Source organism: Megalobrama amblycephala, linkage group LG1, assembly GCF_018812025.1.
Source record: "Megalobrama amblycephala isolate DHTTF-2021 linkage group LG1, ASM1881202v1, whole genome shotgun sequence".
NCBI classification, from domain to species: Eukaryota; Metazoa; Chordata; class Actinopteri; order Cypriniformes; family Xenocyprididae; genus Megalobrama; species Megalobrama amblycephala.
The window spans coordinates 49,830,552-49,845,378 of NC_063044.1; positions in this window are offsets into that span (position 1 = coordinate 49,830,552).

Here is a 14,827-nt window from a genome sequence, read left to right on the forward strand (position 1 = left end):
TTGGCACATGTGTGTCTACAATTTGCACGACATGTCAATGCACATGGCTTGATGATCAAAACTGATTCTCAGTGAAACTCACTCTTCACAACTTCTAAACGTTCTTTCATTGTGTGAGCCATCATATGCAAAATGATCCATCAAATTCTATAAATACCTTTGATGTTGAATATTTGTAATGTCTGCTGAATTGGCAGATGGCCTGCCATTGTAATGAAATAGGAATAACAATCTTACCAATAAACAAATCGAGTTTGGAAGCATACAGTAGGCTATATGGAGTTTGCTCAGCACTATCACTACCATTTTTGAACATGCAGTAATGTCTAGATCCCTAAACAGCAACAGCAGTTTATTTTTGTAGAAAAGTGTTACATATAAACTGATAAAAAACTGTTGCTTGTCGTGGAAGAGCTACAGGAAGATATGTAAGTCTGTAAATCTAAAAAATGCTGGGTTAAAAACAACCCAAGTTGGTTAATATGGACAAACCCAGCAGGTTGGGTTAAAGGGCACCTATTATGCCCTCTTTCACAAGATGTAATACAAGTCTCTGCAAGTTTCAGCTTAAAATACCCCACAATTTTGCCCCTATTCGGGGGTGAGCAAAAACATGCCTTTTACTATATTATTATATTGCTGGCTAAAAAAATAAATCCAAAATTGGTTGAAAAAAAAAAAATGGCTGGGTGAAAACAACCCAATCCTTGGGTTTATCCATATTTAACCCAGCATTTTTTATCAGTGTAGCAGAAGACATACTGTATGTAAAAATGCGAGCAACTGTGAATTTTCAGTTTACATGCAACACGTAAAAAAATAAATGTCCTGTGTAAATAAAAATGTTTGGTCCCACTTTATATTAGGTGTCTTTAACTACTTTGTACTAACATTTAGTGTAAATGAATGATTAGATACAATGCACTTGTTTTTACATTGTACTTATTTTACAAAAAATACTGCTGTAATCACACTGTTGAGCCTTCTGTTACCCTCTTAACCCTTCCTTAAATCTACCCATACCACTAAACCTCTCACTAACCTTACCTGTATCCACCTCAATAGTACCACAAGTTTTTTGCAATACAATATGAATACAATAAGTACACTGTACTTATATACTTGATGTAAGTATAGTAGATAAGGACACCTAATATAAAGTGTAACCAAATGTCCATTTTCTAATGTCCAAAGTCAGTATTGACTTTTCCTGGTAAACTTTTACCTACTGTCTGAATCTGTATCTAAAAAGCTCAGTTTGCGACACAAGGGGCCCTATTTTAATGATCTAAAGGCATGGTCTATGCCGCCGCATGATATAAAAGGTTTGTCCCTATTCTTTTAATGAGCAATGGGTGAGTTTTTTGGCGTAACGTGCAATAAACCAATCAGAGTCTCATCTCCCATTCCCTTTAAAAGCCAGTTGCACACGCGCCATGGCGGATTCGCTATGGTGGAATTTGCAAGTGGAAAAACTGAATGCTTCTCTAGCAAGGAAACGGATCTGCTTGTGCGCGAGTTTAAAGTGGAACTCAGTAAGATTTGCGAAGCTCCCCCTACAGTTTCCTTCAGTGAATCACACTGTCGTAAATACTCCAAGCGCACCTCTGGACTACAACTACTACAACGCTCACCAGCGCAGTAGTTTTGCAAATACAGTACAAGAAATCTTGATGGATGTGGTTCATTTTCGAAATTGTCTTATAAAGTGAGTTCGCTATGTGTATATTGAATTACCGTAAAGCATTTTGTCACTCGCGCGTGAACATGAACATGAGGCGAGATTGTTTCGGGTCGGCACAGCTCAACTTGCAAGTGCTGTTTTATGATGTAGACCAGTGTTTCTCAACCAGGGGTCCATGGACCCCTAGTGGTCCTTGACATAATGCCAGGGGGTCCTTATAAAATATCTGAATATTAATTTTTGTATATTTTGACATTGACATGTTCCCATAAAAGAGGAAGATAATATATGTATAATGTACCTGACAATATGACTAAATATAGGACAAGTCAACAAACGTAGTAGTAGTAAATTATACTTGATTGCATTTGGTTGTCACAAAGACATTTATGATACCAATGCGCCATTTTTATTCTGGGGTCCTTGAGGATGATTCCAAATATGATGGGGGTCCATGACTCAAAAAAGGTTGAGATTCACTGGCGTAGACGTACCAGAGGGGGTTAGTGCTCGCCTCAAACACACCACTACAAGTCAATTAACCATCGTAAGGACTTAGAAAACCATTTATGAAGGTAAAAAAAAGTTACTTAGTTCTGCTTTAAAGCGCGAGAGCAGACCATCTACGGTACAAGCCGGATTCCGACAACAATAGTAATCTTTTACACTGTAATCCTTTTATGTTTAATATTTGCCATGTTTGTGTGTTGCTGCGTGTCCCTGAGTGTGTAATAAGCAGAGTGTACGTGTGTTGTGTACCCGCATATAGGTGCATATTACTAACACATTCTTTAAATAACAAAAAATGTATGAGGTATGTTCAGATGCATTGTTGGCATGTTGCTATTTTGAGGCAACTGAAATAGAATGCACCATTGACCAACTGAAACCTGATCTAAAGTCAATGGCGCAGTCTATTTCAGTTGCCTCAAAATAGCAACGTGCAAACAATGCACCTGAACACACCTCGTTTTCAGACTATGGGTGCAAATGCATTTGCTTTTTAAACAACGTGGTGCAGGAAATGAAAATGATAAGTGCGTCAGGCTGAAACTTGCAAAAAACACTTGCAGGCGTAATGTTCGCAAAAAACACTACGCCTGGTGCCGCAATGCGCCAGGTGTATGATAGGGCCCAAGAGCATTCAGCTAGACTAAACTGACATTCTTGTGTAGTGTAGAAAACAAACAGTGTCAACTAAATGTAGAAAACACATGACATATTTTGTATATAACACATATTTCCACAGTGAAAAAAACATCTAAGCAGTTTGACCAGTGTGGCTTACACAATGACAAAAACACTTATTTTCAAAACTAGGTTTTGAAGCGTGAATTAAATGTTTTGGGTGAGTAACTACAGTTCTGATGTCCCAGCGAACAGTTGTAACAATTGCACTTACAGTTTAGAGAAAGTTAAGGCTGTTTAGAGAAATGTGCCAAAGTGATTGAGAAAAACCTGTAATACTACACACATTCATACTATTATAGAGCATTGTTATTTAACAGTCGCAAAGTAAGTTTCCAACCATATGTGGTTATGATTATGGACACAGCGAATGCAGAGCTTGTCATTTTAACCAATTCAAAACTGTCTAAGAATACTTCTCTGCATAACATGGCTAAAACTTGAATGATATTTAAGCTATAAAGATTCACATTAAAAAGCTTTCATGGCCTAATGCTTTGGTTTTTATGCTCTCTTCATTTTTGTTGTCGAATGTGTGCTGTTGGCCTTGATCTATGAATTATCAGTTCACCTACATTAAAGTGATGTGAAACTGTGATATTTCCTGACCACAGGGGACAGGACGTGAATGAGATACTGATCTCCCTGCCACAAAAATAGTTTGTGTGAATGCTTGAGCTCAGGTTGAATGACAACAGGCAGCCTTTGCGAAATTTGCATCTACATAAACGCCATAAACAACACATTTCAATAGAGCCTTTTCAGTGCTTTATTTAGAGAAAAAAATTTGGAAACAGTCATTTTTAGTTTTCCCTTGTTGGTTTATCAGATTGTTCTTTGGTAAAGTACGCTATCGGTCTCAAATCCTTCTGTGGAAATCACAGGGTCAGCAAAAAAGAAAGACAGAAAGATAGATAGACGGACAGACAGGTGGAGAGATAGATGGATCCTGATGAAGCTCATCATAAAATGATTTTTATTAAGTGGGCCATGCCATCAATGTTACAGGAACAATGATTTCTGATTACTTGACGAATTTTAGGCTGTCTTTACCTCGCAAGACTGCTCTGTCAGACCACATGTTAAAAACAAAAAAATGAAAGAAGAAAACAAAGAGAGATAAAGAAAGATTGTGTGAAGATATGGCATGTTGTAGCGGAAATGTCAAACAGTTTTTTTTTACAGATGAACAGAACAAGCCTCTGTTGATCTCAATGTTGTCATGAAAGAACAGTTACTTCATCTTATGTTTAAATAATATCAGAAAAAAATGTTTCTTTTATTGTCTTCCATTTCATATGCAGAATAGACCTCTGGGTGGATCTCGATCAGCATGCTTCTGTGTATAAAGAGTATGTGCTGCAGTGGTGATGAGGATGTGTGTACAGTATGCACACAAGTGTGCCGTAAAACAGTAGGCCAGGATATCCTACACTACTACTGAAGGAAAAAAAACAAAAATGTGTCTGTCTTGGCTCTTTTATTGATTGTACAGAGAAAAAAAAAAAAAAAAAACAGTGGAAAGAAGACATTACAATATACAGGTTTGCTCATGCACACTTAGTTTACTTGCTTTTAAGTGCACAAAAGCACCCATGATCTGAATTTAAACATGATTTTGTGTCCATCCGTCTCATAAACAAACCCCTGGCAACCCCGACCCCCCAGAATTTATAGAAAATCTCATTACAACAGGCAGTTTTAGCCAACTTTTTATATTTTTGCATTTAATATGTATCAGAAGAACTGTGGATGCTCTGTGGTCATCGTATTATGCTAAAGCAAGCATGTACTGTGGTCACTGTGATTTTGCCAAGACAGACATGTTCCTGGATCAACATATTTTGTTGATCCTGGGACAATATTCTTGTCTGAAAATTTTGTCTTAGCCCTATTCCTACCCCTAAACCTAATCCTACCCATAACTTATCCCTAAAATCAGAGGGGAACGATAGGTGAATAACATTGATGTAGAAGCACCTAACCCTGGCTGGTTGCAAGCATAAACTTGACATAAACGTTAAACTTGTCCCTCAAATCTGATTGGTTGATTGGAATGTTGTTCCAGGATCAACAAAGATGTCGTACTTGGTGAAATCACATTCACCCATGTACTGTAGCTAAATTCATTACTGAACACTGCAAACTTTGTGACCAAAAAGTTTGGAGCAATATAAGTGTACATGGATGCATGCTTCAAAAATCAGATGAAAAATCAGATGCTCTCTGAGCATTTTTGGTGTATTATTTTCAATCTGGTATACTGTGTGTAGTACAAATAATATTTGAATTGTGAATGTGCAGTACATCCGGTGGACAATGAACTGATCAGTTTATGTTAACGATCAGTTGCAGTTTTCTTTTCTTGCTTTTGTTTTATGACTAATTTTAGTGGGTCTTCAGAGCAAGATTAGGGTTTGTGGGTTTGGGTTATGTTTCTGTAAGATAAGGATTTGGTTAGCTGCACATTAGCTTAATGTTAGCATTAGCCACAGGAGGCTGGTCGTGTGCATCTATCTGGGTTTTTTTTATTCAGTGCTTTCCTGTTTTGTGAGGGATTGTATTCATTTACAGAGTAGTTTTATCTTCTCAGAATCGTGTGTGTGAAAGTTTGCATATTCATGCATGACTGATATCTGGATTCCCCTATTTCTAATTTGATGTTAGTTCGACTCAGTTAAATTTCACACCTTTACGCTTTCAATGCTTCTGTGTGGATGTGTTTTGACAGATAAAATGTTCAATATTTCTTTATGCTTATTTTTCTTAGAGCACGTGTAAGATGCAAATGTTTGCCTTTATGTGAGTTCATTAACATTGCAGTATATTAAGAAAGTCATTGTCTTTCATTCACAAGGTCTTGCCATGCAGGTTTTTATAAACCTTGTTAGTCATTTAGCTGCTGAGTCTACACGTCAGAGGAGGACATTTGAAGCTGTGACTCAGTCCAGAAGAAAATGTTTGAAAGTCACATGTCTCTGGCCTTTCATTCTTTTTTTATTCCAAGATCACTCTGTAAAATTCTGTCCTTTGAGTAACTCTTTTCATCCATGCGTGTGAATCTCTCAAAGAATTCTCTAGAAGTTTTGCGTTCTTAAGGCTTGTAAACCCAACTTCCTGGTGACAAGTGTCAGCGTGAACTTGTAAAGCCACAAGAAGGTTAAAACTTCCTCATTTTTATTTTTTTTCAGGACCTCTTTTTCCACTGTTAAACCTTAAGTTTGGTTTTCATATAGTTTATTTCGAGTCATTGTACTTTAAAACCAGACGTGTGACTCATGAACAGGTAGGAAGGTTTTGTGGCCAAGAACTACTTTCACTTCAAGTTAGGTGCTTTACAGGAATTGCTTTTGGAGCGATTTTTTTTGTTGTTGTTGTTGTGTGTGTTTTATATATTATATATACCCCCCACCACCACCAAAAAAAACAAAAGAAAAGAAAAACAGTAAAGTATTCTATTGTATTGAGGTTTAATGACTTAATCAACTTGATTTATGTGGCATAGTTTGATTTAGTGTGTTCTTTTAGGTTCTGTAATACCTGGAGTTGTACAATACCTGAAGAAAGCTCTTAATTGATTAAAATGCGAAGAGTATGATACTGTGTTACATTATCAAACAATTAAGCACTGGAAAAATGTCCACAATATGATAAGGAAATATTAATACAGTAATATTTTGCATGGGAATGCTAATGGATAATTTTCTCCAGGTATAGTAGACGTTCTTGTGCACCTTTAGTGATAAGTAACTTGAAGCTTATCAGATGTAAATATAGCTGCAAGCAGCGATGGTGGGCCCAAGCCCAGTGGCACCGCCAACCCAGTGGTGTGCACAGCGGGCAATAGGCATTTTAATTTTTCGTTATTATATAATTATTAATCGTTATTTTACTTTATTACTTTATTTATTTTATTTCCCAACAAATGACTCATCCGGTCTTTCCAATAGGTTGCACGCGAGGGGGGACAAAGTAGCTTCCTTCCACTTAAGAAGAGTTGTGCACTTTTTATTTTATTTTTTCTTTAAAGGTATTTATTAACCAGACAAAAGTTAATTGACATTCGCTGAATTCTGGGTTTATGTCTTAAACTGCCGCTTCAGTGCAGTATAGCCACAGAGCTATGTAACAATGAACACGACTACAATAGGCTACTAATAATTCATTAATAAGGGCTGTTTTCTTGTACAAAATTAAATATTTTAAGTTAAATGTACAGTGTTAGACATGTAAAAAAGACAATGTCAAGATCAAATGCCTGACACGGTATTTTCACAGACTAACACACATCACGTCTCTGGCATAGACTACAGTATTTAAAATAGCATATATGCATTAGTTATATCCTCAATTTAATTTACAGAGCAATTCCTGCAAAGATTTTAGGTTAACTATAGTCTATAGAAGAGACTAGGATTACCGTGTGTTCACACCGCCGCCGGTGAGAGCGTCAAAGTGACAGGAAGTCATTCATTTTCAATGTGAGCCGGCGGCGAGCTCCGGCGAGAGTGGCGCAGCGCATCTTGGATGGTGAGAGCGTCGAGGAGAGTTGAAATCAGGTCAACTTTATGGTAATGAGCTATGACGCGGTTCGGCGGCAACCAATCGGAATGTAGTTGTCCTCACTTGAGAGGATTCCGATTGGTTGCCGCAACTTGTCATTTACTTTGACCCTCCCGCCAGTGGCGGTTTGAACGCACAGTACAGTGTTGTTGGCAGGGCAACACACGAGTCTATGGTGTCAACTCGGGGGCGTGGCAACACGATGGTGTCTCTCTCAGTCAGCCATCACGATGAATGATGATATCGTCCATCGGCACAACCCTACTTTGCCCATGTCTACTGGATGACAATCCTGACATATGAGTCAAGTTTCATGCAATTTGAAGCATGCTAAGTGTAAGTTTGATCTGTTGCTATGGCAACAGTGTTTGAAAAATATTAAAAATCTTTTTACAGGTCTTGGCGCTATAACTTTGACTCACAATAGTCACATCCATGTGATAGGACTCCTACAATGAACACACAGCTGAAGTTTCATAAAAATCAATCAATGTATGCAGAGGTTATAACACACTTCCTGTTTCCCTTTTCTCACCATAAATTTGTTGCTTCGCCACAGCCAAACCGTTTGAGAAAAAAAAAAATACAAAAATCCGCTCACAATTTTACATCCTCAATGTCTGGTGATGATCAGATTAATAGTCTAGGAGGAGTATATCAAATTCCAGAGCATGCGCATGCCCATAATAGCCGACTTCCTGTTGAGCCGGCGTGTAACTTAGAGCACGAAAGTTGTTAGGCCCGATGAGGTCTATATGTGTACCGAGTTTCATACTAATACGTGCAAGTGTGTTTGATATATGAAGTTTTTGGACACCATTCAAGGGGGCGCTGTCGAGCCCCCCTGCCACGCCCGGCTCCCATCCTTTGCAGCGTCCTAATGGCCGCAGATTCCAATGTGTGTGCCAATTTTCAAGAGTTTTTGAGCACGTTAAGGCCCCCAAAAAGCCCCGGATGACGAAAAAATAAAAAAATATTAATTCTCCTAAGAAAAACAAAAGAGCCCTGTGCCTGAGTGGCTTGGGCCCTAATTAGTGAATGTAAGTTTGCCCCTATAGTGCCACCTAGAGTTCTTATGTTGACATATCCATTCATATTTTAACAGCAGATTACACAATGAAGGTGTTTTGTGTGAAAGTGTGTGTTTCTTTCTCTTATTCTTTAACAGAAGTTATAAATGCAAGTGAATACACACACACACACACACACACACGCACACACAAAGTTTCCCAATAGTGTCTTGGTTATAACAAGTTCCTTAGAAGTTGCAATTTCTATATGACGTAATACTTGTTTCAGACATGAGTCTACTTCCTGTGGACACAGATTTCCTTCTTTGTTTTTTTTAATTCAAACCAAGCTGAGGCAGATGATCTGGAAACTTATTTTTTTATAGTATTAGCACATTTTTCTGATAAGGAGAGACATTTTCTCATTCAGGATAGGGAAACATTTTTTATGGGACTTTTTTTCTTACCCCAAAAAGTTGGGAATTTGTTTTGTGTAAAGTTTTGTCTCTTAAAACTTTCCTGTAGTCATATGTAGCACTTGCAAGAGGTTCCAGCGATTGATGCTGATAGAGGTCTAATGTGGTCTAATGTTGTGTTGCAGTGTGTCCTTTCCTGTTCTTCAGAAGCTTAAAGGGTTAGTTCAACCAAAAATTACTCACCCTCATGTCGTTCCACATACATAAGAATTCTGTTCTTTGGAATACAAATGAAGGTCTTTGTGATGAAATTTGAGAGATATCTGACCCTCCATGGGTACGCAACTACCACTTTGACAATTCAAAAAGTTCATAAAGAGGTAGTAAAACTAATCCATATGAATGAACTAGTTTAGTCCAAATGTTCTGAAGAGACACAATCCCTTTATATGATGAACAGATTGAAATTTATTTATAAACAGATTGGCTTTTATTCACATATAAACCTTGATTAGTGGACATAAATAGATCAGCCAAACCTGCTTGATGCGCGAGAACAAACCTCTTCCAGAAGCTCCGTAACACACGAGAATGAACCTCATTGGTTCTCGCACATCAAGCAAACATGCTTGAGCTTATGTTTACCACAGTGTGTGAGTTGATGAATGTTTATATGTGAATAAAAGCCTAAATTAAATTTGTTCATCATATAAAGCAATCGAGTCTCTTCAAAAAATTCAGACTAAACTGCTCAATTCATATGGATTAGTTTTACGATCTCTTTATGAACTTGGAAGCAACAAAGTGTCAGTTGCATAGCTGTCAATGGAGGGACAGAAATGTCTCAGATTTCATCAAAAAGATCTTAATTTACGTTACGAAGATGAACAAAAAACTTAAGGGTTTGGAACAACGTGAGGGTGAGTAATTAATAACAGAATTTACATTTTTGGATGAACTATCCCTTTAAGCCACGGACTGTAATGTTGCACTGAGAGCATTAGTGTGTGTGTGATCCTGAGGGAATTATGCAGCCTTTGTCCTTCATGCTAGAGCTGCACAATTGACTCCTCAGCAGGCTTAAATGGACTACAATTCCCATGGGATGTCCACAGGATACTGCATCCTCTCTATACTTTGATACTCATCCCAGTGAGCTGGCTGAAGACCTTAAAATTACAATAGAATGATATTATAATGTACATACACGATTAGTCCTGAATCTCTGTAACATTTCTGTGTTGTAGGTGCAATACTGACTGCCACAATTATGTGGTGTTTTGGGTTTTCATGAGTTTTGCACTTTGCTATCTTGTTCCTCTTCAGACCTGAACCTCCAGCTGAACCCGGGACTCCAGCTCACTCTACAGCATGTAAGACTTTGGCATGCTTCACTACCATCCAAGTAAAAGCTGTTGGATGGGCTGGGGACAAAAAAGTTAAGAAAGAAAGAGAGAGTGAGAGAACAAGTACCACAGACTTGCCTGTATTTGCTCACTGATTCAACTCAAAAGAGTAGACTCCCAAGAGTTACGATTTAAGCACTGATGCTTAATACTGAAGGGGTGTGTTCATGAAATATTGACTTAATATTCTCACAGATTAACAGAGCTCTGCATTTGTCTCATGATTTGTAGGTACAAGGTTTTCTCAGGACAGCTTTGTCCATTTAATTATTAATCATTACATCAGAGGGAATATTTCAACTGCGCACATACTGTGCTTAAAACTCAACTGAAATGAGTTGAGATTGTTGCAGACATTATCTACATTGTGACCTGATAATCGTTCCCTGAAAGTCAGTTTCCCTGCAATTTCTCTCCAGATGCAGTAAATGTGACCATGGTGTGCACTGAAGGCTTTGAACTGCCCCTAGTGGTGGTTTGCTTGAGATTCTGCTAAAGTCTTTTGTGAAGAACAGGGATAAGAGAAGAGAATTATAATTTGGTCTTTTATTCCATGTCTAAATGGATTTAGGGATCAGCTTAATGCACATTAAATGAACGAATTCCCTTATGGATCACAAAGCAAACTGAGCAAAGGAGAAAGCTAGCTTTATTAGGTTATTCTGGTAAATCTGTCAACACTGGATCATTCACATGAAGAAAAGGGGTGTAAATGCATCCCTCACACTATACATTTGAAACTCTTTACACCAGATTAAGTTTTCAGATGAGTTTGTTTCCTGTCATTTTCAACCATCTGAGTAATATATGCTTGCATACTAATAGCCAAACCAGTTTGTGTAAATTGTGCAAACAGTGAATCAGTCTGTGAATTACCAAACAGCTGAGGTAAACTTTAACTATGGTTTGAGTAATTCTGTAATGTGGCTTGTTTTAGTGCCTCCCTTGACGGTTGATTGCAGAACAGCATGTTGCTTGATGTGATATTGAACATCATTAGCGTTTAGCTGATCTGGGAGCTGTGTTGGCCGTTAGCCTAAAAGCTCTCTTTAATAAACACACCAAAGAAACCCAGTAACCCAGAGTAAATCACTTCACTCAAGTATGCCCTAAAATGCTGAAGAAAACAAGCAAATGTTGCCTGTGATTGGTTGAGGTACTTGTCAATCAAAGTCACTGATTATGTCACTCTCTTCACAATCATGTTACAGAAAAAAATGTGGTTATTCCAAGTCTTCTGAAGTCAAGTACCAACCGAAGTATCAGTATTTGCTGAAAGTTTTCCCTTCCACCATTCACACACATTCAGATTGTTTTGGATACACAATTATGTTTGGGAAATTATACTTTTTTTATTCAGGGAATAAGAGATGAGATGAGATGCATTGTATCAGGATTGACTTCAGTGATTCCAAACAGTATTGGTTGTTACCCAATTGTGACAGACTAAGTTAATGATACTGAAGTGCAAATGATATTAAAGTCGGCGTAAAATGGAAATTCATGCATGTTATTGATCTTATTGTGAACAATTCATCCATGCATATCTTTAAATGTTTAATTTTTGTTTTAATCTCATAATTTGTAATAAAAATATCTTGATTTCTCTGTGGCGTATGCTTTTCCAGTCATTTCATATATGTTAACACACAAACCCATTTCTTATAATCGACTGCATGCTCTCATTCAGATCTGCCTTCATCCAGTTAACAAGCATAGAACAAACTTACTGTTTTTTTCTTTTTTGATAATTCATTTCACTTGGATGTACATCACAATACAGAAGGGATCTGTTACTATTTCAGTTTCATTGTGACTTTAAATTAAACAAAATACACTGATCGGGTATAACATTATGACCACCTTCCTAATATTGTGTTGGTTCCCCATTTGCTGCCAAAACAGCCCTGACCCGTCAAGGTATGGACTCCTCTAGACCCCTGAAGGTGTGCTGTGGTATCTGCACCAAGATGTTAGCAGCAGATCCTTTAAGTCATGTAAGTTGCGAGGTGGAGCCTCCATGGATCAGACTTGTTTGTTCAGCACATCCCACAGATGCTCGACTGGATTGAGACCTGGGGAATTTGGAGGCCAAGTCAACACCTCAAACTCGTTGTTGTGCTCCTCAAACCATTCCTGAACCATTTTTGCTCTGTGGCATGGTGTATTATCCCACTGAAAGAGGCCACAGCCACCAGAATACCATTTCCATGAAAGGGTGTACATGGTCTACAACAATGCTTAGGTAGGTTGTACCCGCAAAGTAACCTCCACATGGATGGCAGGACTCAAGGTTTCCCAGCAGAACATTGCCCAAAGCATCACACTGCCTCCGCTGGCTTGTCTTCTTCCCATAGTGCATCCTGGTGCCATGTGTTCCCTAGGTAAGCAACGCACACGTGCCCGGCCATCCATGTGATGTAAAAGAAAACATGATTCATCAGACCAGGGCTGCGTTCAGCCCTGACAAAATGTTGCAAAACGTTTTTTAAACGGAAACTGTGGTGCGTTGAACACCCCGTTCTGATGACGCAAGTGTTGCAACTATGGCAGCTGAGAAGGCCATTCTTTGTGTTCTTTTTGAAGAATTTTCAGAGCCTGATGAAGTCGGTATAAATACTTGTTTAATACTGCAAAATATGCTCGATGTTACAGCCCTTGCCGTCCAGAATGAAAGAGAACATCCCAATCAAGTGAAGGGATTTGTGGAATCTAATTATTGTGATACAACATTTGCCTCGCAATTTCAGGTGAAGGATAATCCACTTCTTACCTCCGAGACTGTGTTGATCTTGGTTGATCTATATTATTTATATTGTGAGTATTAGGCTTATCATTATTGCTGATCACTGTTGTTGTGCTATGATAATATTTACCATTATATAATCAGAGGAGTATAGAAAAGTTCATTAAAGTGTCACTTCACAATACAATAGCAAAATATATAAGTATGGTATTTTTGTAACATTAATACCCATTGTGCGAGCTGTCTCTTTAATACCGCGTGGTTTATATACATCTGGCCGCTGATTGGGCTGACATTTCTGACACACCCACCAAACAAGAGAAAACGTATCTCAAACCTGTTGCACACCGTTGCACACCGTTTCCAGGAAACATGACGTTCAACCCGGAAAACGTAGAAAAACTTTGCGCACCGGTTTGAGCTTGAACGTGCCTCAGGCCACCTTCTTCCATTGCTCCGCGGTCCAGTTCTGATGCTCACGTGCCCACTGTTGCCGCTTTCGGCGGTGGACAGGGGTCAGCATGGGCACCCTGACTGTTCTGTGGCTATGCAGCCCCATACACAACAAACTGCGATGCACTGTGTATTCTGACACCTTTCTTAACTTCTTGAGCAATTTGAGCTACAGTAGCTGGTCTGTTGGATCGGACCACACGGGCCAGCCTTCGCTCCCCACGTGCATCAATGAACCTTGGCCGCCCATGACCCTGACGTCGGTTCACCACTGTTCCTTCCATGGACCACTTTTGATAGATACTGACCGCTGCAGACCGGGAACACCCCACAAAAGCTGCAGTTTTGGAGATGCTCTGACCCAGTCGTCTAGCCATCACAATTTGGCCCTCGTCAAACTCGCTCAAATCCTTACGTTTGCCCATTTTTCCTGCTTCTAACACATCAACTTTGAGGACAAAATGTTCACTTGCTGCCTAATATATCCCACCCACTAACAGGTGCTGTGATGAAGAGATAATCATTGTTATTCACTTCACCTGTCAGTGCTCATAATGTTATGCCTGATCGGTGTTTATTCTAGCCTGTTGCTCACACAAAGGTATTATATGTCTTCAGAAGACACAGTGCACAAGTCATATGGACTATTTTAATGGTACTTTAAGATGCTTTTTTTTGTAATTTTGGAACCTGACAGAATGTAGTCACTATATCCTTTTATTGTTGGAAAAGAGCTGTAAAACATCACTTACCATGTTTGGAACACATGGTAAATGATGACAGAATTTTCATTTTTGGGTTGCATTTAACACAGATGCCGCTGCCACTTTGAGTGAAGAATGAGAGAAAAACCAGAGGTGCTGTGGCACACAAAATGATATGACCAGATGGAGCGATATATGGCTCATTGGAGCATGTTTGCTGGACTGCGATGGGGCAGCAGGCGACTGGGTTTCTCTGATGCTGCACATAGCCTACATGCTTGAAGACAAATTACATTTATTTCTGTTGTGTCTGAAGCACTCTCTCACACATTCAACCTCTTGTTCATGCTGTTTTTTCTCCAAAAAATAATTGTGTATGTGCCTTTAGGTCATTCCATTATAATTTGGACTCATGCCATTCTCTGCACCCCTACTGGGAGTTTATCACTCGCATTTGCTAGTCATTCTTCCGCACTCAGCAGCTTTTTGTCTTTTTGTGCATGTTCCAGTTTATTAATCCTTGTTTCATCTTTACCTCAAAACATCATTTTCCTTAGGGTTTGCTCAGGGGCTTCTGCATTGTTCTTTCATTTCTCAGAATATTTAATTTTCAGTTGTTCTCATTTAAGTACTAACTTCTCCTCCTAATATTACTTA